General features: G+C 36.4%; 1 protein-coding gene across 6 annotated transcripts in view; it reads left to right on the forward strand.

Annotated features, from left to right (window-relative positions):
* The window catches only part of NEDD4 (NEDD4 E3 ubiquitin protein ligase), a 146,093-nt gene that overhangs the window by 65,307 nt on the left and 53,076 nt on the right, over positions 1–27,710 (forward strand). The gene's annotated exons all lie outside the window — the stretch shown is intronic.

Raw genomic sequence — 27,710 nt, forward strand, 5'->3', positions numbered from 1 at the left:
CATAGCTGTGGTGAGCGATAAACTAGGAATGGAGGTGATTTGTTTCACAAGTTCTGAAACTAAGTTAATTCAAAGTAAATCATGCCTTAAAAGTGATATTTACTTATCAAATTCTTAAGATACTAATTATGATTTAATTAATATACAGTCTGTAAGGTGCCTGATTTGCATAACTTGTCTAAAATACGTTGTATGTATATATATTCTAGAAGTGAAGATGTTCCCAGAAAGACCAGATTTAAACATCCATTATAATAGAATATGTGGTTTCCTTAACACATCTCCCAACCTCTTATATTCTTGGCAATATATCTAAATGTAAATGGGGGTGCCTGTCCTCAGAGGAAGAGGATAGAGCTGTTAGAACTGTATTTTGGTACAGACAGAAGGGAGAGGAGACCAGAATGGCCCCCTGGTGGAGTAGAACATTGGATGCTCACTGGCTCACTGGCATGTCATCACCTCAACTATGATTGTTTTAACTTGGACAAAGTTCTGATATATTCCTTTTTTTTCCCTTTAAAAAATAGACTTTATTAAAAAAATTTTTTATTGGGGTATAGTTGCATCACCAACTCAAATGACATGAATTTGAGCAAACTCCAGGAGATAGTGGGATGGATGAGCCTGGCATGCTACAGCCCATGGGGTTACTGAGTCGGACAAGACTTAGCAACTAAACAACAACAGATAGTTGCTTTATAATGTTGTGTTAGCTTCTGCTGTATGGCAAAATGAATCAGCTATATGTATGCTTATGATATGTTCTTTTTTAAACTTTTGACCCAATATCTGTGAAAGGTTGAATCAGTCAACATATTGTGTTATGTACCACATTTAAAAAAACTCTTTGAGTTAGTGATTATCTCCATATTACAAATAAGAGAAAAAGATCAGAAAAGTTAAAAATTATTTAGTCAGGATCATAAGTCAAAAATATGTCATATTTGGACCAAACTCAGCTCAGTTATGTATTCTAAAGCCTTTTCTGCATTTCTAACCAGGAAGACTTCATTCTACACTGCAATAGGGGAAATCTACAAGATAAATAAAACTGCTTGGGGAAGGTTATTCTAGTAAAAATAGCATCAGAAAGGACAAAAAGAGAGTTGTCTAAAGGAAAATTTCCACTTAGGCTGACTACTACCTGATGAATAACTTTTACTCTCTGAAGAACAGGTCAAGTCCTGTTCAAGTCCAGATCAAGTCCTTTTTTCTTGCCATTGTTGAGTGAAAGTGAGGTTCAGGGATTAGTTAAGCATATTTCTAGAGAAACAGTTTATCTTTCAAACTTTTCTTTTTCTTTTCTTCTGAGTTGGGACCCAACACTTAAATTACTTTCTTCTTTCTGATTAATTTTATTGATCAAATAATACATTCTGTGTGTTTCTACCTCCTACAACACTCTCTGAGTTTTATTTCTCTTCAATAACTATTATATCATAACCTACCTAAATCATGGTAAACCATATGTCTTTTTTTCCCCCAAATATTTTTAAACTTTTTATTGTGGAAAATTTCAAACACGCACAAAAGTATAAAGAATAATGCAGTGATCCCCCATGTATGCTTCCAGTGAACTCTCAGTTTCAGTAGTTACTAACATCTTGTCAATCAGGTAATCCATCTTTCCCCCTCCTTTTTAAACTAATTTTTACTGGAGTATAGTTGATGTACAATGTTGTGCTAGTTGCTGCTAAGTGAGTCACTTAGACATACATATATATACACTCTGTACTATTCAGTAGGTTCTCACTAGTTATCTATTTTATATATAGTAGTGTGTATATGTCAGTCTCAGTCTCGTAATTTATCCCTCTCCGCCCACCCCTGATAACCAGGAGATTGTCTTCTACATCTCTGATTCAACTTCTGTGCTGTAAATAGGTTCATTTGTACCATTTCTTTAGATTCCACATATAAGCGATATCATACGATATTTGATTTTGTCTGACTCACTTCACTCACTATGGCAATCTCTGGGTTCATCCATGTCACTGCGAATGGCATTATTTTTTTCCTTTTTATGGCTGAGTAATATTCCATCAGCACCATGTCTTCTTTATCCATTTCTCTGTCAGTGGACATTTAGGTTGCTTCCATGTCCTCCCCTCCTTTTTTTCTGTTTTTTGTTTTGTTTTGTTTTGTTTTTTTAGTAAATCCCATATATCTTACAATTTTACCCATAAATACTTGGAGTGGATCTGTAATGGAGAAGGACCATTTAAATATACAAAGTACCATGCAGTCATCGTTTTTAACAAGATTAACAGTAGTTCTGAACTGTTTTGACTGGATCTCTTTCTAAATCATCTAGGTCATTTTAGTATTGACATAGCTCTCTCCTTTAACATGTGTCTATCTAATTCTTCATCTATGTTATGATGTTCATTCACTTTGGGGCTGGGTGAGCCAATTATTAGGCATAGGATTTTCTCTTTAATCAGATAATTTTTGATAATATGTTTGTTACCAACATGATTTAGGCTGTCTTCAGAACCTAAAAGTAAGGTTAGAATTAGGACTTAGAGCTGATCACCTAACTATACCTTACCTCCCCCTTAATTACCACAGAGCTGCCTTGAGAGTTCAAACATCTGGGATACCTACCTTCCTAATTCCCTGGTAGTGTGAAAATGTGCTCAATAACGAATTAGCTGTATTAATTCCTCTTAAAGCTTCTCTGCATCTTAATTTTATGTTTATGGAATGAGAAGGATATGAAACTTGGTGAAGTTGTTTTGAAGATTGGAAATTTTTTATCTGTTTGGCAAATAGTTGGTGCTCAGTAAAAAGTGACTATTGTTGTTTGCCTTATAATATTGTTGTGAGAGTATATGAAGGTGTATCTTAAACTATAAGGTGATACAGTGCATAACATAATAGTTGTTTTTTATATGTACAATCTGAATCATATATAAATCTAAGAATCCAGGTTAACAGTTAAGTAATAGGAAATTAAAAGATGCTTGCTCCTTGGAAGAAAAGCTGTGATCAACCTAGACAGCATATTAAAAAGCAGAGACATTACTTTGCTGACAAAGGTTCGTCTAGTCAAAGCTATAGTTTTTCCAGTAGTCATGTATGGATGTGAGAGTTGGACTATAAAGAAAGCTGAGCACTGAAGAATTGATGCTTTTGAAGTGTGGTGTTGGAGAAGACTCTTGAGAGTCTCTTGGACTGCAAGGAGATCCAACCAGTCCATCCTAAAGGAGATCAGTCCTGAATATTTGTTGGAAGGACTAATGCTGAAGCTGAAACTCCAATACTTTGGCCATCTGATGTGAAGAATTGACTCATTTGAAAAGACCCTGATGCTGGGAAAGATTGAAGACAGGAGGAGAAGAGGATGACAGGGGATGAGATGGTTGAATGGCATCACCAACTTGATGGACATGAGTTTGAGCAAGCTCCAGAAGTTGATGATGGACAGGGAAGCCAGGTGTGCTGCAGTCCATGGTGTTGCAAAGAGTCGGACACGACTGAGTGACTGAACTGACTGAATAGGCAACACATGAAAAGAACACATTAAAAAGTAGTGTGAAAGTACAGACTAGAAATCTGGGAAAGCATTTCTTTCTAAGATTCTAAATCAAATATCAAGATATATTTTTCAAGTGAACACAGTTTTTCTAAAGCCCTATTAAAAATTAAAGCTCAGATCTTTTCACTTAAACTCAGTTTTGACTATGCATATTCTTGGGGACAAAACTATGACAAGACTTGATATTCAAAAGAAAGAAATAACTCAGCAAATTAATAGAAGAAGAGAATTAAAATCTAGAAAGCCCTACAAGTGGACCACAAACCACTTTTTATGCAGTAACTGGTAGTGCTAAAGAAAGTGGTCCTGTTATTTTTTTACCCCTCATTGAAAATACTGACTCATAAGAGACAGCCTTACTCATCTTATGTCATTGACAGAGTCAGCTTGTAGCCCTAAGGTGATAGATTCCTTCTGTTCAATTTGTAGACTAAACAATTCCAGACCTCTCAAAAGGTGTTTTTTAAATAGACTTTATTTTTTTAGAGCTAAAAGTTTTAGATTCATAGCATTAGTGAGATTTCCTATATTCCCTACGCCAACCTATGCAGCCTCCTCCATTATCAGTATTCCCCACCAAAGTGGTACATTCATTACAATCAATCTATTTTGACATAATCACTATCATCCAGAGTCCATAGTTTAATTTAGGGTCCATTCTTGGTGGTCTATATTCTGTAGGTTTGGACAATTTTATAATGTCATATATCCACAATTATAGTGTCATACAGAGTAGTTTCACTGCCCTAAAAATCCTCTGTGTTTTGCAGCTTTATCTCTCCATCCCCTGTCCCTGGCAACCCATAATCTTTCTGCTGTCCCTAGAGTTTTGCCTTTTCCAGAATGTCACATAATTGAAATCATACAGTATGTAGCCTTTCAGTTGGGCTTCTTTCACTTAGTATTAATAATACTCATTTAAGTTTCCTTCATCCTTTTACATAGTTTGATAACTGCTTTTTTTTTTTTTTTAGTGCTAAATAATATTCCATTGTCTGTATATACCCTGGGCTTCCCTGGTAGTTCAGCTTGTAAAGAATCCCCCTGCAATGCAGGAGACCCCAGTTCAATTCCTGGGTCGGGAAGATCCTCTGGAGAAGGGATAGGCTACTCCCTCCAGTATTCTTGGGCTTCCCTGATGGTTCAGCTGGTATTCCATTGTCTGTATATACCTTAGTTTATTCACCTACTGAGGAACATCTTGGTTGTTGCCAAGTTTTGGCAGTTGTGAATGAACCTGCTATAAATATCTGTGTGCAGGTTTTTGTGCAGACGTAATTTTTCAGCTTCTCTGGAAATATCCCAAGGAGTGCGGTTGCTGGATCATATGGCAAGAGTAAGTTTAATTTTTTAAGAAACTACTCAGATGTCTTCTAAAATGGCTCTATTACTTTTTAATCCCACCATCAATGACTAAGAGTTCGTATTATTCCATATCCTTACCAGCATTTGGTGGTGTCAGTATTCTGGATTTTGGTCATTCTTATATGTATGTAGTGTTTCACTATTCTTTTAATATGCATTTCCCTGATGACATATGATATGGAGTATCTTTTCATATGCTTATATGCCATCTGTATATCTTCTGTAGTGAGGTGTCTGCTAAGGTCTTTGGACCATTTCTTAGTCATGTTATTTTCCTGTGGCTGAGTTTTCAGCATTCTTTTTATATTTTGGATAATAATCCTTTACAAATGCGTTCTTTGCAAGCATTTTCTCCCAGTGTGTGGCTTGTCTTGCATTCTTTTGACAGTGACTTTCAGAGAGTAGAAATTTCTAATTTTTTTGAAGTCCAGTTTATCAGTTACTGTATTTCTTTCATGAATCATGCCTTGGGTATTACATTTAAAAGGTCATCACCAAACCAAAGGCCATCTAAATTTTCTCTTATGTTATCTTATAGGATTTGTATAATTTTACATTTAGGTCTGTGAACCATTTTGAGTTCATTTTTATGAGGGGTGTAAGTTCTGTGTCTAGATTCATGTTTTTTGCATGTGAATGTCCCGTTGTTTCAGCACCATTTGTTGAAGGGACTATCCTTTCTCCATTGCTCTTTGCTCTTTGTCAAAAACCTACATATTTATGTGGGCCTATTTCTGGGGTCTCTATACTATTGCACTGATCTGTTTGTCTTTCACCATTGGCACACTAGAATATTATAGTTTTGCAGTGAAATAATATCAGTCCTCCAACTTTGTTCTTGTCCCTTAATATTTTTTTGGCTGTTCTGGGTTTTTTTGTGTCTCTATATAGTAAGCTTTAGAATCAGTTTTCAATAGCCACAAAGTAACTTGCTGATATTTTGATTGGAATTACCTTGAATTTATATGATATCTTGGCAATAATAAGTCTTCCTATCCATGAACATAGACTCTCTCTCCATCTATTTAGTTCTTTGAATGCATTCAACAGAGTTTTGTAGTTTTCCTCATATAGATCTTGTATGTATCTTGTTAAGTCATTTCTTAAGTATTTCATTTTGGGGAGTGCGATTGTAAACAGTACTGTGTTTTTTTTTTTTAATTTCAAATTCTACTTGTGCATTGCTGATACATAGGAAAACAATTGACTTTTCTTTATTAACCTTTTAGCCTGTGACGTTGCTATAATTGCTAATTAGTTCAGAAGTTTTTTGATCATTTTTTTTAGACTTATTTTCTACAAAGATGCTCATGTCTTCCGCAAAGAAAGACAGTTTTGTTTCTTCTTTTCCAATCTGTATATGTTTTATTTCCTTTTTCTGTCTTATTATATAAACTAGGACTTCAGTACAGTGTTGAAAAGGAGTGGTGAAGGGGGACATCATTTACTTGTTCCTGATCTTAGTGGGAAAGTATCTAGTTTCTCACCAGTTAGTGTGATGTGAGGTGTAGGTTTTTTTGTAGGTGTTTCTTATCAAGTTGAGAAAGTTTCTCTCTGTTCCTAGTTTATATCATGAATTGGTGTTGGTTTTTGTTAAATGTTTTTCCTGCACCTATTGATATGATCATGTGATTTTTCTTCTTTAACCTGTTGATATGTTGGATCACATTAACTAATTTTTGAGTATTGAAATAACTTTACAAACTTGAGCTAATGCCACTTGGTTGTGGTGTATAATTCTTTTTACACATCGTTGGCTTTAATTTGCTAATACTTTTTTGAGAATATGTTCATCAGAGATATTGGTCTGTGTTTTTTTTTTTTGTATATAATGTATTCATCTAGTTTTGATACCAAGATAATGCTGGTTTCACAGAATGAGAAAGTATTTTCCCTTGGTTTTGTCTTCTGAAAGAGTTTGGTGTAATTATCTTCTGAAAGAACTGTATAATTTCTTTTTTAAATGTTTGGTAGAATTCATCAGTGAATTCCTCTGGGCTTGGTGCTTTCTGTTTTGTTAGGTTATTAATTACTGATTTATTTTATAGATAAAGGCCTATTCAGGTTATCTATTAATAGTTGCTTTAAGATATCACATTTTTTTACTAATAGCATTGTTTTCATTTAAATAAGATGGCAACCCACTCCAGTTATCTTTCCTGGAAAATCCCATGAACGAAGGAGCCTGGTAGGCTGCAGTCCATGGGATTGTGAAGAGTCGGACATGACTGAGTGACTTCATTTTCACTTTTCACTTCCATGCATTGGAGAAGGAAATGGCAACCCACTCCAGTGTTCCTGCCTGGAGAATCCCAGGGATGGTGGAGCCTGGTGGGCTGCCATCTATGGGGTTGCACAGAGTCGGACACGACTGAAGCGACTTAGCAGCAGCAGCAGCATACTATTTGAAGCCATTAAAATAAATATCTTATTTAGTGAAAATTACATTGTAATTTGGTTTTTATTTTTTATCTTTAGAAATCAAATAACCTCCTAACAGTTATTTCTACTTTTTAAATGTTTTCAACAAAATGTTACTTTTACAAAAGTAAACATATCCTTGAAGCCCATTTATCTTGATATTAAAATATTTGGTTGGCAGCTTTCAATAAAAGCAAAGTAACTCATCATTGTAATTTCACATTTATCTGGTTACTCTCTTTAGGAAATTCATAAAAACTGAATTTTATACAAGTCATATAAGCCATTCAGTTTTGTCCATCTAGTGTCCATCTTATGGCTATTCTTCCCTTTAACTTAAAAAAAGTATATATTGATATTTGGCTCTTAGCATTTTTGTTAACTTTCTAACATTAATTTGGATATCATCTGAATTATCATTTGTAAATTTTATCAGACAGATGATAAAACTGCTATAATGTATTGATGGAAACCAATCAGCTCTCTTTATTCAAAATGTATAATCTGAGTTTTCCCAAGCTTCATCAGGCACAGGGTACAAGTGCAGACAAAATAGCAGTTGCAACCCAAGTTTAAATGACTTGCCAGTTCTCTTCTGCCCACAAAAGATACAAGGCAGCTATGAAGTGCTCTTCCGTGTGGCTGGAGTTCCCAAGAGATGGTTTCCACGCTTCCCTGAATACTAGTGCTGCCGTCATTGCTGCTATATTTTCAGGCATTGTTGCTTTGGGGTGCTGCTACCTTCTACTGGGATGCAGTTTCTCCTTCTTTTCTTAGGGTGACTTCTTAGGAGCATTCTTAAAAAGCTTAACTCAGCCTTTCGTCAGGTATGATGAGCTAACCTAATAATAATAAAAAGAAACGAGTCCTGATTCCAAATACAGTATAGTGGAGGAATCAGTCAACTCAGGGAATTCTTAATGAGTCCCAGATAAAGAACTAAAATCAGTTATAAAACCAGAAAGTACTGCTTTACTGAAAATTCTTCTAGAATGTCACTGTTCAGTACAGTAGCTCCATATGGCTAGTGAGATTTAAATTAGCTTAAATGAAATAAAATTTAAAATTCTTAACCTCATTTGCACTAGACACCAGTGCCCACATGTGATTAGTGGCTACTGCATTAGATAGCATAGGTACAGAATATTTCCCTTATTGCAGAAAGTTCTAATGGACACAGCTCCTCTAGAATATTACATTTCGAGCTACAAGCCATTGACACCTCTGTAACTTTGACAGTGCTCCAGTGTACTGAGGAAGGCGCCTACAGCTTCAGTGCTTGGTAGCTGATATGGGGGAAGGAGTGAAACCACATTCCAGTGGCCTTATTCTTCTCTACTAGTACCTGCCTTGCTGTTCAAGAAGAAAAATTTGGTTTTAAAGAAATCCACTCAGTTCTTATTTTCTAAAACAACAGTAACTAACCCACATCTTCTTCCGACCACCCCATTTTCACTGATACTTTATTTTCTTCAGTAAACATTATATGAGCTTTTAGCTCTTAGAGAAACTTAAAAATCTGTTTATAGATCTGCTAAAGTACACTTGATCAGATAAATAGGTAGTCAAATTATAAGAATAATCAGTTTCTACTTCTGAATTATGAAAACTTAGAAAGAGTTGTTTATTTCAAAAAGTGAATATTAGAGAAAATATTTCATCCTACCACTGTATAGATACTGTTGTACCAAGATTTACTAAAAAAAGAAGAGGAGGAAAAATCTTTGGGGGTATCATTTGATAATTAATTATTTTCTTGTTCTTGAGAGCTCTTTTTGGCCAGTCCCTTTAGGTTTTGTCCAGATGTGTTCATTTTGCTGACAATCAACCTTTGAAAATATTTGCCAGCCACTGTACATTTTTTTGTGCTTAACATTATTTTAATACTATTTGCTGATGATTAGGGAATATGCAGTTGAAACGGCAGATCAAGATCAAAAAGCAGATTTTGCTTTTTAAATGGCTTTGTTGTGAAACACAAAAGAATAGAAGACATCCTCCCAACTTTTGATAGGCCTATCAAAATAACATATAAAATAACATATAAAAACATATCAAATAACATATAAATATATGTATATAATGATTTGAATTGTAGAAGAGTTGAAATGATTGTAGCTTCAAGGCTGTTTGCTCATGAATCAAGGGAGTTTGCAGGAGGATCACTTCATTCAAGTAGTCTACAAACTGAAAACTTTGATATATTCTGAATTGTCAGCCGTGTTCTCCAGACTCACTAAGTACTAGCTGTTGTTTAATACACTGAAGAGAAATATTTAATACAAAGTTAAGGGACTTGTAAATTTCAGATTCAGTTACCTTTAAAGATGATTAAATCAGAATCTGGAGCAGTTAACCTAACAATGAGCTAAATAACTTCTTAGCTATGTGTATGGCATTGTAGGCCCAGTACCATATGGCAAAATTCAGGAATTATTTTTAACCTTCTTTTTAAACATTGTTTAAACATTCTTGGAGGAGCCTGGTAGGCTGCAGTCCACGGGGTTGCTAAAAGTCGGACATGACTGAGCGGCTTCACTTTCACTTTTCACTTTCATGCATTGGAGAAGGAAATGGCAACCCACTCCAGTGTTCTTGCCTGGAGAATCCCATGGACTGAGAAGCCTGGTAGGCTGCAGTCCATGGGGTCGCACAGAGTCAGACACGACTAAAGCAACTTAGCAGCAGCAGCAGCAAACATTCTTAGATTATATTTAAACTACTAAGTGGGGTAGTTTTATCTGAATCTAAGTTTATGTATCTGAGAAGGCAATGGCACCCCGCTCCAGTACTCTTGCCTGGAAAATCCCATGGACGGAGGAGCCTGGTAGGCTGCAGTCCATGGGGTCGCTAAGAGTCAGACATGACTGAGCGACTTCACTTTCACTTTTCACTTTCATGCATTGGTGAAGGAAATGGCAACCCACTCCAGTGTTCTTGCCTGGAGAATCCCAGGGACAGAGGTGCCTAGTGGGCTGCCGTCTATGGGGTTGCACAGAGTCGGACACGACTGAAGCGACAGCAGCAGCAGCAGCAAGTTTATGTAAGTTGTGAATTTCACCTTTCATGGATATATTTCAATTTGAGGATACTGGAGATCGATTCTACTTTTGTGGGACTTGAGTAACAGAGACGCAAGCCTAATACACTGTCTGACAAACTTTACCAACTATGCAGATTCCAAGAGATATATTCCATAGGCCAAGGATGGTAGCGTAGCTTCCAGCCGGTAGAGGGGAAAAAAGATCAGAACAGTTTGGGAAGGCTGAGACCAAGTGTAGGGAAAAGTTTGCACCATGTCTTCGTGAGGAAGACAACCTCTCACAACCGGAAGAAAATATAGTTCAATCCCTGGGGCAGAAAATGATCCAAGAAAATGATCCAAGCCATAGTCAAAGCAATGAGAAACGTGGGCAGGGAATCAATAAACCCTAAAGGCCAGGCATTACCAAGTTATCACACTGATAGTTAAATTGAAGTCCAGGTTGAAGAAGATAGTCAGATTGCTGAAAGTGGAATAGGTCATTTAACCTTTTTGATTACTGCTCCAACACTGTTCAGTGTACTGGCCCTCTTGAAATGGGCAAGCAGGAATTGAGTCTATTTCCCGAACAGGCAAAGGAAATCTGATACTTATTTTGATATTGTTGTATTTCCTGTCACATTGCTGATTAAGATTCATAATGCTAGAACTATTATTCTTTTCTTCCTGGTAAGTTCTCTCCACATCATAGAGTACTTCTTCGGATCTAAAGAGTTAGTTTTTTACAAAGGAAGAATTAATTGACATAAAAATGACATAATTTTCTAGTAAGTCTGGCCCATTTCAATTTTTAATGCTAATAATTTATAATTTATCTCTAAGTATTACATACCTATAAAAGCAAGGTACATTGGGATATAACAAAGAATAAAAGTTTTTGTTAATCTCTCTCTCATATACATCCATGGGATTCTGTACTTTTCCTTTACAGTTTTTACACATATTTTATTTATGTGTGTCAACATGTAGGACTGTACCTCCATGAGATCAAGAACATTTTCCACACTTAGTATGGAGCCTGACTATAGAAGTCAGTCACTAACATTTGTTGACCTCATAAAATTTATGCTCTAGTTAGAGTAGAAGAGAGCTCTAATACAGATGTTAAAAGATACACAGTAGAGTAGAATTGGGCTTCCCTGCTGGCTTAGTCGGAGAAGGCAATGGCACCCCACTCCAGCACTCTTGCCTGGAAAATCCCATGGACGGAGAAGCCTGGTGGGCTGCTGTCTATGGGGTCGCGAAGAGTCGGACACGACTGTAGCAACTTAGCAGCAGCAGCAGCAGCAGCTGGCTTAGTGGTAAATAATCTGCCAGCCTGTGCAAGAGACACAGGTTCGATCCCTGGGTTGGGAAGATCCCCTGGAGAAAGAAATGGCAACGTACTCCAGTATTCTTTCCTGGAAAATCCCATGAACAGAGGAGGCAAAGAGTCATTCATGACTTAGAGACTAAACAACAAGAGAGTAGAATTACAGAGAAGGAAATGAGCAATTTAATCTCATAAAGAAAAATTTGGGGATTGATATGTACACACTATCATAATTAAAATAGATAATAAACAAGGACCTACTGTATAGCACAGGGAACTCTGCTCAAAATCTGTAATAACCTAAAATGGGAAAAGAATTTGAAAAAGAATAGATACATGTATATATATAACTGAATCACTCTGCTATATGCCTGAAACTAGCACAACACTGTTAATTAACTATAATAGAAAATAAAAAAAAATTTTAAATGGCGTTGAACAGGGCCTCATAAGGAAGTAGGATTTTTTTTAAATTGAAGTATAATTGCTTCACAGTGTTGTGTTAGTTTCTTCTGTACAATGAAGTGAATCAGCTATACGTATACATACATCCCCTCCCTCTTGTACTTCCCTCCCCACTCAGTCCCACCCATCTAGATCATCACAGAGCACCAAGCTGAGCTCCCCATACTATACAGCAGGTTATATCTCTTTTACACATGATAGTATATATACACCAATCACAATCTTCCAATTCATCCCACCCTCCCCTTCCCCTGCTGTGTCCACATGTCCCTTCTCTACATCTACATCTCTATTCCTGCCCTGCAAATAGGTTCATCTGTACCATATTTTTAATGATAGTTCTTTATGTATTTATGTTTTTTACTGTTTTAAATTGTTTAAAGTTTGTTTTTAACTGGAGGATAATTGCTTTTCGGTGTTGTGTTGGTTTCTGCCATACATCAGCATGAGTCAGCCATAGGTATACATATGTCTCCTCTCTCTTGAACCTCCTTCCCATCTCCCGCCACATCCCACCCCTCTAGGTGGTCATAGAGTACCAGTTTGTTCTCCCTGTGTCATTCAGCAAATTCCTACTAGCTATCTATTTTCCATATGGTAATTCATGTTTCGATGCTGCTCTCTGTATTTATCCCACCCTCTTCTTTCCCTGTTGTGTCCACAAGTCTGTTCTCTGTGTCTGCTACTCTCTTGCTTCCCTGCCAGTAGGCTCATCAGTACCATTTTTATAGATCCCACATATGTGTGTTAATATATGATATTTGTTTTTCTCTTTCTGACTTACTTCAGTTTGTAAAACAGGCTCTTGGTTTATCCCTCTCATTAGACTCAAATTAGACTCAAATTTGTTCCTTTTTATAAGTAAGTAATAGTCCTTTCGATGTACGTAACACATCTTCTTTCTCCGGTCATCTGTTGATGGACATTTAGGTTGCTTCCATGACCTAGCTATTGTAAATAGTGCTGCAGTGAACATTAGGGTACATGTGTCTTTTTGAATTATGGTTGGTTTTCTCAGGGAATATAACCTGTAGTGAGATTCCTGGGTCATATGACAGTTCTATTTTTAGTTTTTGAAGGAAACTCCATACTGTTCTCCATAGTGACTGTATCAGTTTACATTCCTACCAACAGTACAAGAGGGTTCCCTTTTCACCACACTCTTTCCAGCATTTATTGTTTGTAGCTTTTCTTGATGGCAGCCATTCTGACTGGTGTGAGGTGATACTTCATTGTAGTTTTGATTTGCATTTCAGGAGATTGGGTTTATATAAGCAGAGGGAGAAAGAAATTTTCCAGGAAGTTGAGGGGAGTTTGAGAGGGCAAAATACTGGATTTGTTCAGCACAAGCATGAAAACTCAACTGGGAGTCTTGTATTAATAGATAAGACTGTAAGGTAGATTAGAAAAACAAAAATAGAAGACCTAAGTCCGTCTGGAATCCATATCCAGATGAGTGCTTGTGGCCAACCTCAACACAGGGATGGTGCTGAATGTTTTGTTTTTTAATATTTAAATGTTTTATTTTTAAATGCTTAATTTTGATTTTTTAATATTTTAACATTTTTAAATGTTTCTCATCAGTTTGTAAGATACCTTTGTAAAATCCATCCTATTGACTAATACATTTGTATAATGCCACATGCTATTCCACATTCTTAGAATGTCACAATGTATACTAGTAAAGTTCCTAAAGTCCTACAGGAAATAAACTTTAGAACTTTGTTTAACCAAATGTTCCCCAATCATGTGACCACCTCTGAAGTCTTTTAGTATCCAGCAGATCCTTTATTCCTCAGAACACCCTTGAAAATGATGTTTCTATGATAGAAAGCCTTCAAAGATTTTGAAAAGAGCATTGCCATCATTAGAAAATATGTTTTTATTTGTACATTTTAAGCCAAAAAGAAATGCATCTATATAGATCCCTGATTCCTTGTGCTTCTTTTAGAGGATTTCTCTTCTGTGTTATCTCTAAGTGCTATTTACATTGTGTGTTATCTTAAAATTACCAAGTCCATTTGGATGTAGGCAGGATAAAAACAGATAAATTTAAATGCCCAGCTCATTCATTTTCAGCTGTTACCAATCACTGTTCACTTGTCCTGGTTTTCAGGACAAAATCCAGAAATTGAATTGAGTAGAGATGTGGTTCTCTAGGTGTGACTAAAAGGTCTTGTAGATCTTCATAGAAACGTTCAACTTCAGCTTCTTTAGCGTTACTGGTTGGAGCATAGGCTTGGATCACCGTGATATTGAATGGTTTGCCTTGGAAACGAACAGAGATCATTCTGTCGTTTTTGAAATTGCATCCAAGTACTGCATTTCGGACTCTCTTGTTGACCATGATGGCTACTCCATTTCTTCTAAGGGATTCCTCCCCACAGTAGTAGATATTATGGTCATCTGAGTTAAATTCACCCATTCCAGTCCATTTTAGTTCACTGATTCCTAGAATGTCGACGTTCACTCTTGCCATCTCCTGTTTGACCACTTCCAATTTGCCTTGATTCATGGACCTGACATTCCAGCTTCCTATGCAATATTGCTCTTTATAGCATCAGACCTTGCTTCTATCACCAGTCACATCCAAAACTGGATATTGTATTTGCTTTGGCTCCATCCCTTCATTCTTTCTGGAGTTATTTTTCCACTGATCTCCTGTAGCGTATTGGGCACCTACTGATCTGGGGAGTTCCTCTTTCAGTATCCTATCATTTTGCCTTTTCATACTGTTCATGGGGTTCTCAAGGCAAGAATTCTGAAGTGGTTTGCCAAACCTTCTGCAGTGGACCACATTCTGTCAGACCTTTTAGAACTAACACCCAAAAAAGATGTCCTTTTCATTACAGGGGACTGAAATGCAAAAGTAGGAAGTCAAGTAAACGCCTGGAGTAACAGGCAAATTTGGCCTTGGAGTACAGAATGAAGCAGGGCAAAGGCTAATAGAGTTTTGCCAAGAGAACGCACTGGTCATAGCAAACACCCTCTTCCAACAACACAAGAGAAGACTACACATGGACATCACCAGATGGTCAACACCGAAATCAGATTCATTATATTATTTGCAGCCAAAGATGGAGAAGCTATATACAGTCAGCAAAAACAAGACTGGGAGCTGACTGTGGCTCAGACCATGAACTCCTTATTGCCAAATTCAGACTGAAATTGAAGAAAGTAGGGGAAACCACTAGACCATTCAGGTATGACCTAAATCAAATCCCTTATGATTATACAGTGGAAGTGAGAAATAGATTTAAGGGCCTAGATCTGATAGACAAAGTACCTGAAGAACTATGGATGGAGATCCATGACATTGTACAGGAGACAGGGATCAAGACCATCCTCATGGAAAAGAAATGCAAAAAAGCAAAATGGCTGTCTGAGGAGGCCTTACAAATAGCTGTGAAAAGAAGAGAAACGAAAAGCAAAGGGAAAAGGATAGATATAAGCATCTGAATGCAGAGTTCCAAAGAATAGCAAGGAGAGATAAGAAAGCCTTCCTCAGTGATCAATGCAAAGAAATAGAGGAAAACAACAGAAATGGAAAGACTAGAGATCTCTTCAAGAAAATTAGAGGTACCAAGGGAACATTTCATGCAAAAATGGGCTCGATAAAGGACAGAAATGGTATGGACCTAACAGAAGCAGAAGATATTAAGAAGAGGTGGCAAGAATACACAGAAGAACTGTACAAAAAAGATCTTCATGACCCAGATAATCACGATGGAGTGATTACTCACCTAGAGCCAGATATCCTGGACTGTGAAGTCAAGTGGGCCTTAGAAAGCATCACTATGAACAAAGCTAGTGGAGGTGATGGAATTCCAGTTGAGCTATTCCAAATCCTGAAAGATGATGCTGTGAAAGTGCTGCACTCAATATGCCAGCAAATTTGGAAAACTCAGCAGTGGCTACAGGACTGGAAAAGGTCAGTTTTCAGTCCAATCCCAAAGAAAGGCAATGCCAAAGAATGCTCAAACTACCGCACAATTGCACTCATCTCACATGCTAGTGAAGTAATGCTCAAAATTCTCCAAGCCAGGCTTCAGCACTATGTGAACCGTGAACTTCCTGATGTTCAAGCTGGTTTTAGAAAAGGCAGAGGAACCAGAGATCAAATTGCCAACATCCGCTGGATCATCAAAAAGCAAGAGAGCTCCAGAAGAATATCTGTTTCTGCTTTATTGACTATGCCAAAGCCTTTGACTGTGTGGATCACAATAAACTGTGGAAAATTCTGAAAGAGATGGGAATACCAGACACCTGACCTGCCTCATGAGAAATCTGTATGCAGGTCAGGAAGCAACAGTTAGAACTGGACATGGAACAACAGACTGGTTCCAAATAGGAAAAGGAGTTCATCAAGGCTGTATATTGTCACCCTGCTTATTTAACTTATATGCAGAGTACATCATGAGACATGCTGGGCTGGAAGAAGCACAATTTGGAATCAAGATTGCTGGGAGAAATATCAATAACCTCAGATATGCAGATGACACCTCCCTTATGGCAGAAAGTGAAGAGGAACTAAAAAGCCTCTTGATGAAAGTGAAAGTGGAGAGTGAAAAAGTTGGCTTAAAGCTCAACATTCAGAAAATGAAGATCATGGCATCCGGTCCCACCACTTCATGGGAAATAGATGGGGAAGCAGTGGAAACAGTGTCAGACTTTATTTTTGGGGCCTCCAAAATTACTGCAGATGGTGACTGCAGCCATGAAATTAAGACACTTACTCCTTGGAAGAAAAGTTATGACCAACCTAGATAGCATATTCAAAGGCAGAGACATTACTTTGCCAACAGAGGTTCGTTTAGTCAAGGCTGTGGTTTTTCCAGTGGTCATGTATGGTTGTGAGAGTTGGACTGTGAAGAAAGCTAAGTGCCAAAGAATTGATGCCTTTGAACTGTGGTGTTGGAGAAGACTCTTGAGAGTCCCTTGGACTGCAAGAAGATCCAACCAGTCCATTCTAAAGGAGACCAGTCCTGGGTGTTCATTGGAAGGACTGAGGCTGAAACTCCAATACTTTGGCCACCTCATGTGAAGAGTTGACTCACTAGAAAAGACCCTGATGCTGGGAGGGATTGGGGGCAAGAGGAGAAGGGGAATACAGAGAATGAGATGGCTGGATGACATCATCGACTCAATGCACAAGAGTTTGAGTGGACTCCAGGAGTTGGTGATGGACAGGGAGGCCTGGCGTGCTGCGATTCATGGGGTTGCAAAGAGTCTGACATGACTGAGCAACTGAACTGAACTGAACTGAACTGAGGAGTGACTACTGGAGTGGCTGTCTGAGTATCACTTAAGAGGAAGGAGGCAGTGATCTATCTTTAAAAACCTCCAGGTGATTCTGACACTCTGAGCTTTGAAAACATCTTGAATGGACTAGCTCAACTTGAAGCTTTGGAAAGTGTTAGGTTGGAAGCAGAAGCATCTTGGCTGCTTTCTCAACTGTCACAGCTTCATTGATCCATTTTAAAAGGATGATATTAGTTCATCTTCTAGAACTTAACTCATTTTTAAATTAAATGTCTGAGATTTTACACAGCTCTTTGGTTTCTTAGATTTATAGTCAATATATCTTTCTCAACATTGACAGCCATTTGCTAGTTTCTCATTTAAACTACAGGTACAGTTCTCTAGAGAATATTAGCTTCCATCTTCTCAAATGTTTGCCTTTTTTCTTTCCCTGGTAGCTTGGCAGACATTCCTAGAAAGAAAAGAAGTAGTATCATAATTTATTGAAGCTCAAAAGAATGAATCTCTGTGTCTATTTTTAATCAAGAATGAATGTTTTTCTCTCTGAAAGGAAGATCCTTACCTCTTTTATGAGTTGTCTAGCTGTGGGTATTTCCTTATTGAATTATAACTTTATATATTTTGTCCTCTTATTTTCCTTTGTTTAGAAATGCAAATGCGAAACAATGAGAAAAATTGATGAGCCCTTCATGTCTTTTGAAGGAGGGGAAGTTGTAATAAATGCAAAACCTTCTTCACTCCTTTAGTTCTCTGGTTTAGGGACATACAATGTAAATTGCTTATAAAATTAGGTTAGATATATTAAAATTTAATTTTGAAAATTATTATGAAATCCTGTTTATGCCTAATATGTAGTACAACCTGATAACTGTTTACTCCTGCTTTAGATTCCTTCTCTTCTATACCATATGCTGTGTATTTTATAATTAATTTTTTTATATAGTTGCTTTTCAATGTTGTATTCATTTCTGCTGCATAGAAAAGTGAATCAGCTATATATATGCACATATCCTCCTTTTTTTTTTTTTTTTAATTTTCTTCCCATTTAGGTCACCACAGAGCACTGAGTAGAGTTCTGTAAGCTATACAATACTGTATTTTTTAAATAGTTTTTGTTTGAAAAGCCTCACAGTAAATTACAAACTACATTTCAAAGGATGTAAAGATAGAGGAACAGGTCAAGGTAAATCTTCAGCTTTCACAAGTCTGCGATGATTCTAGAGTCCTCCAAAGAAACTGAAATTCAGAGGAGGAAAATTCAAAGTGAAACTGATTTAGACAGTGGCTTCCCTGGACTCCCTTCCTACCCCCATCTGTTAGGTTAAAATCCCTTTTAAAATTTGAGAGTTGCTAAAAGGCTGTAGGATGCAAGTACTGAAATTTTCAAGCAGTATGAAGCTATTATCAAAGAACAAGTACAATTTGTGTCTTACAGTTAAATCTGCCAGACAGGCTGGCTAGCCAGAGCAAGTCACGAGTTTGGTGTGGTGAGTGTTTGCTTTAAGCAAAGACATCCAGTCTCCACAGCACTGTGATTTTATAGCATAGATCAGATTATACTGTTTGTTTAGCTAACACCATTTTCCCCTCAACATACTAAAACTGATTAAATCAATAAATCTTGAACTTCCAGAAAGATGTGTAAATAAGCAGATCATAATATAAAGTGAGTCGGTATGTAAGAGGGAAAGTAGAAACTGTAAAAAGTGAAGGAAACAGCAGTTTTACTTACTAAGATTTGTATGTATTAGAAAATAGTTAAGTTGAATTTAGCATGATTTTCATAATCCTTGTTTAATTATAATATTTAGGATGTGGTATACATTCATGTAGTATGAATCTTGAGAGTAAGGATATTCATTAAAAATAATAGTTTTATAAAATTTTGAAAGCAGGAAATATATGGTTTCTTGTTTTTTTAAAAAAATACTGTAAATGAGTCCATTCATAAAAGTTCTGCTTATTTTTCTCAGAGATTCACATGTGCTAATATCCTCTGTGTCAAAATATTGACTTTTCATGTGTTCAAATCAAGAAAACATTTATCCTCTTAAGATAAATAGTAGAATGAGAGTTTAAATTTTACCTTATACAAAGAGGTTTTTAGATAATTTCACTTTAGTGTCTCAGGTTCAGAGTTTTAAATTCTACTCTTCTCTTTTGTGATCTCTGAAATAATTCTTGATCTGTTGACTTAATTTAAATAATATAATCAATCATGGCTTGAGCCTTTTATAGATAGGAATTTGTTTCTTTTTCACTGCCTGCCCCAGTTAATTTTTTTTAGGCTATTAGTGATCTCTGCAGAAGAATCATGACATTTTCACATAGAGAATTTGAAAGCTGCTGTGTGAAGACAGTAGTTATTGAGCAAGATATTCATGTAAATGCAAACTATCTTAAATCTTTTATCTTGATCTTATCTTTGAAAACTTACATGTGCTTTTCAGTTTACTCAGGACACTACTTCCTTCTGTAACATCCAGTCAGTCATTGAGATCTGCTTCCATTTCAGATTAGTTCAGGTTAGTTTAGTGTAGTATTTATTATTACACAAAATAAAAATTATCTTGGGTATATAAGAAAAATTATAAATACAACTTTATTTGTTGAAGCATTGCTTGTGTGTGTGTGCTCAGTTGTGTTCAACTCTTTGGGAGTCCACGAGGCTCCTCTGTCCATGGAATTTTCCAGCCAAGAATCCTGGAGTGGGTTGCCATTTCCTATTCCAGGGGATCTTCCTGATCAGGGGATCTTCCTGACCCAGGGATCGAACCCACATCTCTTGTATCTCTTGCAATGGCAGTTGGATTCTTTACCACTGTGCCACCTGGGAAGCCCTGGGCAAAAGACAGAAACAACCTAAAAATCTGAACTAGCTAAATAAGTTTCAGTATTCCATACATTGGCATATACTATATCCCCATCAAATATGTAAAATATCTCTTTGTGGACCAAGATTGGACAAGGCGTTAGAGATATTGAAGAGCAAAAAATCAAGATACATAAGAGTGTATCAGAGATCACTCTGAATGGTTTCAGACACACCAAACACAAAAAATAACAGCTATTTTCTCTGGGTGGACAGAGTGTAGAGTTAGATGGATGGAGGCTAGGAATTTTTTTCTTTTAATTTTGTACCCTGTGTGTGAGTGTGTTGTTTTAAAATGAACTTGAAAAATTATCTTGATTATAAATTGCTGATAATAGACTTGATGATAGCTAAATCTGAAAATTGAAACTATGTTATATTTAATGACCAGGTGTAAAGTTCATTTTTAGTGATTAAAATGTATGATTGAAATGAAAAGTTGGATATTACAGCAGAAAACTTTGGCTCTGTTGCTTGGCTCTGATTATAAGGAAGTGATTCTTCCTTTAATATTTTGCTCTGTACAGTAGATTTACCCTGGGAAGTTATCTGTAACTCAGATTTGGTAGAAACACTTTTTAAAGCCAAGTATTCTTCAAAGCTATGACACTTTAACATACCTGTTTTTAAAATTCTGACTTTTTTTTTATAACGTTAGGTTCTTGTAAAGCAGAGCATTCAGCCGCTCTGCAGGTTTATCAAAGTTAATGTTTGTCTTGATAAACTTAGAGCCATGTATATAGTTCTAATTTAAGTTTTGCAAAATAGCAATTTGGATTTTTATCTTTTAATATTACAACAATTGTTTTAAGAGATTAAAATTTGTATCTTTAGATATTGGAAAAAGTGTTTTTTGCTGATTAAACTGTACCCTAGATGGTTGTTTAAAATCACCCGCTGTTCTAAATTCTTTCTCAGATTTTCAGGCATTCTTAAATGACTTCTATTTTACCAAATGCAAATTTGCTTTATGAAGTGAGCTGTATGGAGTTCAATATAGGAAATAATTCTTACAAAGAAATGCTTGAATATTCAGTTTGGAACAATTGGTTGGCTAGGGAAACATTAATGAACATCACAGACTGACTTGCCTTCATAGGAATGAATTTTAAACTATTGCTTTTTCTTTGTAAATGGAAAAAGAACCTCTAGTTGTCCTATATTTATAGTAACCATATGTCCCAGACTTTCCAGGATAGTTCCAAGTTTTGTATTCTCCATCGCCTCAGACCATGCACATTGATTTTTAGTTTGGAAAATGTATTCATTCTTCCAGTGTTAGAAATATGGTTCTTTGGGATCATTTCATTTAAAGTAGATGTTAAGAAGCTCATTTTAGATCACCTCTTTTAAAGAAGGAAGATTTGTTGCAAGAACCTTCTAAAATGCATTTTTACATATCAGAAATACTTGAGACAGGGAACATTTCAGGATGTGGAATTTTTTGCTCTATGCTCTTATTCACACAGTGCAATCAGTGAAAGAAGGAATATGGGATAAGATGTTTTCTTTCTGTCCCACAGTGACCAGGCGCTGCCTCTGTAATGGAGACTGAATCTCTAGGAAAGATTTATAATAAGAAAGAGGTTTTAAGAACTAAGGAGCACAATAAACATGAAAATGTGCTCAGCATCATTGATCATCAAGGAAATGCAAACAAACCTTAATGAGATATCACTTCATACCTTCTAGGAGGGCTGTATCAAAAAGATAGATAATAATAAGTATTGGCAAGGATATAGAGAAATTAAAACCCTCCTACAGTACTGATAGGAATGTTAAAGGTACAACCACTTTGGAAAGTCTGGCAGTCCCTCAGAAGGTTAAAGAGTTACCAAATTACTCAGAAACTCTACTCCTAAGAATATACCCAAGAAAAATGAGATCATGTGTCAGTACTAAAACTTGTACTAGAATATTCAAAGCAGTCTGATTTATAACTGCCAAAAAATGGGAACAGTCCAAATTTAATCAACAGATAAACAATATGATATATCTATATAATGTAATATTTAGCAGTGAAAAAGGAATAAGTGCTGATACTTGCTACAACATGAATGAACCTTGAAAACATTTCTTGTAAGTGAAAGAAGCCGGTCATAAAGAACCTCATATATAGGACTTCATTTATGTGAAATGTCCAGAATAGGTAAAGCCATAGAGACATAAAGTAGATTGGTGGTTGCCTGGGGCTAAAGAAAGAGGAGGGAAATGGGGAGTGACTACTGATAGATATGGATTTTCTTTTGGGGGTGATGAAAATGTTCTAAAATTGATTGCAAACTTTAAGTGGTTGAATTGTATAGGATATGAATTATATCGCAGTAAAGCCATTGTTTTTTAAAGTGGGGGTGTCTTTTGCTCATTGGTTGAGACATTCTGTTTTATAGCAGTGGTTCTCAACCAGGGACAGTTTTGCTACCCAAAGGACATTTGGCAATGCCAGGAGACATTTTTGGTCATCACAACTGATGGAGGAGTGCTACTGGCATCTAATTGGTAGAGACCTCATGATGTCGTGAAGTTGCTCAGTTGTGTCCAACTCTTTGTGACCCCGTGGACTGTAGCCCACCAGGCTCCTCCATCCATGGAATTTTCTAGGCAAGAGTACTGGAGTGAGTTGCTATTTCAGGATGCTGCTAAACATCCTTCAGCAAATGGAACAGACCCCACAGCAACAAAAAGTTTATCTGGCTTATATTGTCAATAGTGCCCAAGTTAAGAAACCCTGTTCTCTATGTGTGTTACTCTAGTGATAAGGGACCACATCAATGTTTTTGAAGCACTAAAAGATCATGAATCATCAAGCAGATAGATGCTCACTGAATTCAGTTTACTGTGGACAGGGCTATTCAGTAAGACTAAATCCACCAAAAATGTTTTGATTCTTTACCTGGTTAAGCCTAAACCTATTAGATAATTCAGTTAACCAAAATATTTTATCCCTCAGTTATCCTGATTGAGATTTAACTGTATTTTGTTGTGTTTTACTTTGTTATTCATAGCTTCTTAAAGGTCAAATTTATGGGCTATAACATCTGCTTGCCATAAAAACAAAAAAAGAAATATACCACAGCATAGTCTTGAGGATATCATTAAAGGCAACTTGTCCATTTCAAAAATTATCATCAGTTCATGTTCAAGAATAGGAATATGCCCCTAAACTAAGCTAATTTGCTAGGCTTTCTTCTCCAGTCATGCTCCTTTAATGGTATGTATCTATTTGAAATGTCCAAAGACGGGTCCATGGTAAAGGGAGCAGAGGTTTCATTATATCTATCTATCTATCTATCTATATATATATCTAGCATTTCAAATATAATGGCTAACATTTATTGAATTCTTCAGTTCAGTTCAGTTCAGTCTCTCAGTCGTGTCCAACTCTGTGCGACCCCATGAATTGCAGCACGCCAGGCCTCTATCACCAACTCCCGGAATTCATTCAGATTCACGTCCATCGAGTCGGTGATGCCATCCAGCCATCTCATCCTCTGTTGTCCCCTTCTCTTCCTGCCCCCAATCCCTCCCAGCATCAGAGTCTTTTCCAATGAGTCAACTTTTCACATGAGGTGGCCAAAGTACTGGAGTTTAAGCTTTAGCATCATTCCTTCCAAAGAAATCCCAGGGCTGATCTCCTTCAGAATGGACTGGTTGGATCTCCTTGCAGTCCAAGGGACTCTCAAGAGTCTTCTCCAACACCACAGTTCAAAAGCATCAATTCTTTGGCACTCAGCTTTCTTCACAGTCCAACTCTTACTGCATACTATGTTTTATGCAAAGTACTTTGTGTATAATAATAAGTAATTTAATTCTCACAAAACCCTGTTAGAGATTCTTTTTTCTTGTCTCCTGTCTTGAATCCCCTGCATCTTTCCTTACCATGTTGTACTCCCTCATTTTGGCAAAATATATCTTCTATTACCTTAGAACACCAGTGTCTTTATTCTGCTTTCATTATTGGAAGAGATATTTTGGCTGGGTATAGAATTCTATGCAGGATACTTTTTTTTTTTTCCTCTCAGAGTTTTGAAAGCATTATTTCTTGTCTTTCAGTTTGGAGTATGATCTGTTTTGTATCTCTCAAAGCTCTTGGAATTTCTTTATCTCTGGTGCTTTGAAATGTCACAGTGATGTGCCTTGCTGTGGGTCTTTTCTTCAACCATTTTCCTTAATACTCAGTGAGGCCTTCCACTGTCAAAATTCATTTTCTTGAGTATAAGGAAAATTTCTTAAAATGCCTCATTGATTGATTATTCCTTCCCTGTATTTTCTTTTCTTTCTGGAACGCCTGCTACTTAGAAGTTGATGTTTAGAATTTATCCTGTAATTTCCTTACTTGGGGAATTCTGCAGTCTTTTTCTTTGGTGTTTTAGTTCTACTTTCTGAGAAATTTCTTTAACTCTAGCTTAAACATTTATTTTCAGATAATGTTTAATTCCCAAGAGTTCTTTCTTGTTTTTTAATCGCTTCTTTTTTTTATGTATAACTTTTTATCCTATTTGCTAGATGTTTGTCTCTTATCTCCAAGAACATTAGTTTTTCTCAAGTATTTCTCCTGCAGTCTGACTTAATTCTTATTCATTTGACTCCCTTCTTGCTGCTTGTTTTTTGGATTAGGTCTCTTATTTTTTTTTCTTGTAAAAAACTTTCCTCACATAGTTAATCATCTTTAACTGTCCATAATGTGTAAGATTCAGGGTTTTTGCCTGCTGATATGATTCATTTAGAAGTGCACCAACAGCATTTTTATAGTATTCTTACCAAAAAATGCATAACCTAAATTCAGCCATGAAGAAACAATACACAAACCCAAATTGAGGGATATCCTATAATTAGCCAGTACTCTTTTAAAATGTCAAGATTATGAAAAACAAAGAGACTGAGGTACTTTCCAGATTAACAAACTAAGGAGACATGGCAATTAAATGTAATGTATGATCCTAGATTGAACCCTGGACCAAGATTAGTATGATAGTTTGTGAAATTTGAGTAAGATCTGTAGATTAGTTAATGTTATTCCTGGTTTTTTTATGCAACTCAATAGCAAAAAGCAAACAATCCAATTTAAAAATGGACAAAGGATATAAATAGATGTTTTTCCAAAGAAGACATACAGATGGCCAAAAGACACCTGAAAAGATGTTCATTATAACTGATAAGGAAAAGGCAAATCAAAAGTATAATGAGATATATAATCTCACACACGTTATAATGCCTATTTTCAAAACGACAGTAACAAGTGCTACCAATGATGCTGAGATAAGGAACCCTTATGCACTGTTGGTAGGAATGTAAATTGGTACAGCCACTATGAAAAACAGTATGGAGATTTCTAAAAAAATTGAAACCAGAACTGCCATGTGATCTAGCCATTCCATTTTGGGGTATTTATCCAAAGAAGAAAAAAATACTCACTTGAAAAGATATATGTACTCTCATATTCAAACACACACACACACCCGCCATGGAATATTATTCAGCCATAAGAACAGAATTAAATCTTGCCATTTGCAACACTATGGATGGACCTCGATGGCATTATGCAAAGTGAAATAACTCAGAGAAAGACAAATAATGTATGCTCTCACCTATATGTGGAATCTAAAAACAAAACAAGCAAAAACCAAGCTTATGCAGAAAAGATTGATGGTTGTCAGAGGCAGGGGATGAGGAGTCAGGTAAATCGGTGAAGGGAGTCAAAAGATACACACTCACAGTTTTAAAATAAATAAGTCTTGAGGACTTACTGTATAGCATGGTAACTATAGCTAATAATACTGTATCACGTATTTTAAAGTTGCTGAGAGTAAATCTTAAAAGTTCTCATCATAAGAAAAAAAGTCTGTAACTATGCTTGGTGACCAATGTTACTAATTTTGTAATGGTGATTATTTTGCAGTGTAAACAAATATTGAATCATTATGTTGTACATCTGAAACTCATAAAATGTTGCATGTCAGTTATTTCTCAATTTTTAAAAAATTAAGTATGTGGATGGATACATGCAAGAAAGTCTCAGAGAAGTTACTTAATGGTTAATCCTAGTTCCCCTGGGGAACTAAGATTGGAAGAGGAGGAACTAGGATCAGAGGGTCAAGGTTTTCATAAGCCTGCGTGTGTGCTAAGTTGCTTCAGCTGTGTCCGACTCTTTGTGACCCTATGGACTATAACCTGACCCATCTCTTCTGTCCAAGGGAATTCTCCAGGCAAGAGTACTGAGTGGGTTGCCATGCCCTCCTCCAAGAGATCTTCCCGGCCCAGGGATCAAATCTGCATTTCTTCTGTCTCCTGCATGGCCAGACTGGTTCTTTACCACCAGTGCCACTAATAAATTGATTAAGATTATGGGTGACAGATATTTACAGTCTGTTATATATATAGGGTTTTTTTTTTTTAACAATTAAACAAGCTTAAGAATAAAAGATTGAATAAACAGAAGTGTTAATGAAGTGAAGTCACTCAGTCATGTCTGACTCTTTGCGACCCCATGGATTGTGGCCTATCAGGCTCTTCTGTCCAAGGGATTTTCCAGGCAAGAGTGCTGGAGTGGACTGCCATTTCCTTCTCCAGGGGATCTTCCCAACCCAGGAATTGAACGCGGGTCTCCCACATTGCGGGCAGACGCTTTACCATCTGAGCCACCAGGGGGTTTGCCTAGTTTTGATCATTGTGCTAGGGTTATGTGAGATGTTAATATTTGGGGAAGCTGGTGACTTTATTCTGAAAATATTTTTCTGCCTTATCTTCTTTCTCTCTCTCTTTTTCTCTTCTCTTTTCCTTCCCCCCTTCTCCTTTCTGGAACTTCACTGCCATATATATTACACTGCTTGGTATTTTACCACAAGTCCTCTTTTTTTATATTATATAAATTCTATTGATGTATCTTCAGGTTCACAGAACTTTTCTCTAGTCATTTTCTATCATATGTTAAGCCGATCCACTGATTTTCAATTCCTATATTCTATTTATTAGTTATATATGTATTTCAAGCTATACATTTAACTCACTTTTATAATTTCTATTTCATTTTATATTTTTCATTTCTTTTATAGATTCCCCATATATTTGTTTATTTTGACCTTATTTTCCATTTTATGTCCTTGAACATCTCTGTAAGAGTTACTTTTAATTTTTCTTTCTGCCAGTTCCAAGATCTGGATTATCTTGTTGTCTGTTTCTATTCATTACCTTTTGCTTCTGAGTCCTATTTTTCTATTTCTTAGTATGATCAGTGACCTTTATTGTATATAGGACTGTGTAAGTGGCACATGATGAAGACATTGAGTTTGATCATCTTTCCCTGAAAAGTTGATTTTTGTTGTAGCGGGTTGGTAACTGAATTCTAAATGCTAGCTTCCCTAGGAAAACATCAACTATGAAATCTATGCTGAGTCCTTTCAGCCTTTAGGAATTTGGGTAGAGTTTA

This window comes from Bubalus kerabau, chromosome 10 (genome assembly GCF_029407905.1).
Source record: "Bubalus kerabau isolate K-KA32 ecotype Philippines breed swamp buffalo chromosome 10, PCC_UOA_SB_1v2, whole genome shotgun sequence".
In the NCBI taxonomy this organism is placed as follows: Eukaryota; Metazoa; Chordata; class Mammalia; order Artiodactyla; family Bovidae; genus Bubalus; species Bubalus kerabau.